This window comes from Octopus bimaculoides, chromosome 3 (genome assembly GCF_001194135.2).
Source record: "Octopus bimaculoides isolate UCB-OBI-ISO-001 chromosome 3, ASM119413v2, whole genome shotgun sequence".
NCBI lineage: Eukaryota > Metazoa > Mollusca > Cephalopoda > Octopoda > Octopodidae > Octopus > Octopus bimaculoides.
The window spans coordinates 52,416,085-52,418,720 of NC_068983.1; positions in this window are offsets into that span (position 1 = coordinate 52,416,085).

Sequence of the window (2,636 nt, forward strand, 5' to 3'; positions counted from 1 at the left end):
ATATACATATATGCAGTTAGAATTGCGGCCAATTATATTTGCATGTAGATAGCACAAATATATAGCAGAAGCTCCTTTTATATTCAATATATAAATTTGAAATTTCGCATTGATTTCTTCATTGTAAATAATAATTTTTGGTTGGTGTTTTTCTCAGGTTGTGGCTAGTTGCCATGAATCGTCTATTTTGTAAACTTAAAATTTACCAGACAGACCAACGAAACTAGTGATACAGTCTTTGAGATAAAAAGATCAGCTAATGTCAGCAGCTAAACTCCAGGCAGTTCAATTTTTTGCAACAATTCTCTTTTACATAATTTCCGTGTTGCCACATTCGAGATGTACATTAACTATATTTCTAAAAATAATGTTTTGAATGCTGTTGTTGTTCAGCCTCAGGCTAACCCGTATTGAACAAACCTATAATGTAGTGTATAAATTTGAATTTCTACCATCCTGTCTTTTATTCAACTATATTTTATCTAGATTTATTATATTATCCAATGTGACCTTCCTTATCTAAGACAGTAGATTGTGGCGCTTAAGGTGAAGAATTGTCAGAATCATTAGAACACAAAACTAAATAGTGAACGACTCTTTGTTCCTGTTTTTTAGGTCCTGAGTTCAAATACTACTCTGGTTAAATTTATCTTTCATCCTTCAGACTCGTTGACATATATTACCAGTCCTGGTCAATGGGAGTTTTAGAATGATGAACAAAATACTCTTTGCGGTATAAATGCACAACGAGGGAGATGTGACAAATATAACTGAATGTAGTCATCAAACTGTTCCGTGCAGAAAATATATTTGAATGAAGAAAACGAGGGACTGGCTATGTATCTCTTCAGGAAAATTACATGACAAATATCTAAGACTTTACAAGGAAATCACCAAAGGTAGTGTAATGACTCGATATCGTGGAACGGTAAGCTTGTGGTTCCAAGGAAACATAATTTTTGTTGCCACTTTTTTAAAGTCGACTAATCGCATACAGGTTTACTAGTTAGCTCGTTAAGTAGAGATTTCTATTGACTTAGTATATTATTTTTAAAGACAAGATTGTTGATGATTGGATAAACGTCTGCATATTAGCAATATTATTTTTGTCTATGTAGACTGTTGCTACACAGATTCAGTTGCAACAAATGTTGAACTCAGAAAATAGAGATACGAAACTAAATATCGTTTACTGTCTGTATACAAATTATGTATACTGGATTTTTTGCTCGCCGCTTAAAGTTTTATATGTTAAAAATAACAATGAGAATGAGAAGTTTTAATGTTCGTAAGTTTTACAAAGCCATTTAAATGGAAACTGTTTTGACCAGTGTTATGGAAGCTGCTGTTGTTCCTTTATTTACCGAAGTTCAATAATTGCATTATCCACTGACTCATTCTGATTTGTGTCTTCTTCCCGGATGCAGCCAGAGATAATGAAATAGTAATACACTAGTTTAGCTGGAGGGTCCGTCTTTAATCCGGGAATCGCGATGAGAAATTGTCATGACTCTACAACGTCATATCAAGGGTAGTCACATACTTTAGTTGTTATAAGCGAAACTGTCCTACGGTTGTTTTCAGGTATCTGTCACATTTGGAAACGCTCTTAAAATTTATAACGAACACTGTATTTAATCCAGAGACATTGCTTGTTCTAATTCTATAGTCCGTGCCAGATATATTTCCCTACTACTTATTATCCTATTACTTAATATCCTATTACTTATTATATTATAATACATACCAAGGTATAGTAGTTTCTTCACTGCTATATGGAGCTGACAGCTGGACAGTCTATAAAGCTCAAATAGACAAGTTATATGCATATATGATGCGACAACTGCGACAAATTATGAATAATATTCTATTCGGCAAGATCAAGAATGAAGAGACCATACGGTGTGCTGCTCTGCCTCTTCTGATAGAAATCCTCATTGCTAGAAATTTATATTGGTTGGATCGTGTATATAGGATGGACAACAACGGACTCCTCAGACAAATCTTTTACTCCCAATTATGCAAAGAGGAGACGAAAAAATGGAAGGCCTAGACTCAGATTCAAAGATACTGCAAGAAGGAATATGAAGTGGAACGGAGTTGACCAGAAGAAATGGTAAACTCAAAATTGAAAACCGATCAGTATGGAGAAAGTTTATCAAGTCATGCTAAATCCATGAACAGTCATAGACGCGATAACTGCAGATAAAAACTTATTATCCTATTTTCCTCTCATCTTAATAAGAGTATGTGTGATTTGACTGACCCGTGAACTGAACTCACGTCCTCTAGCTAATCGACTACATTTACCAATCAATCAGCGCCCATATTCCGTAATTATTTTATTATACAGAAGGGTACTCTTACTGAAATATTCTGACTTTACTAACGAGGATGAGAACACGAATTGTAGTGTTTTCGAATAATGCACTTGAAAGTCATCTAGCTCTAGATTAGTCCTGATCAATTAGAATAATGATAAAAGTGTGATAAAACCATATATTTCACCAGATATTGTATGGAGGAAAACACCGTCTAACTTATCCCAAAATTGTAGTAGGATGTTATTTAAGAAAGGTCTGACTGCAATTTTTAGCGCTTCCTCTCACTTCCACATTCTCTCTCTCTCGTTATAT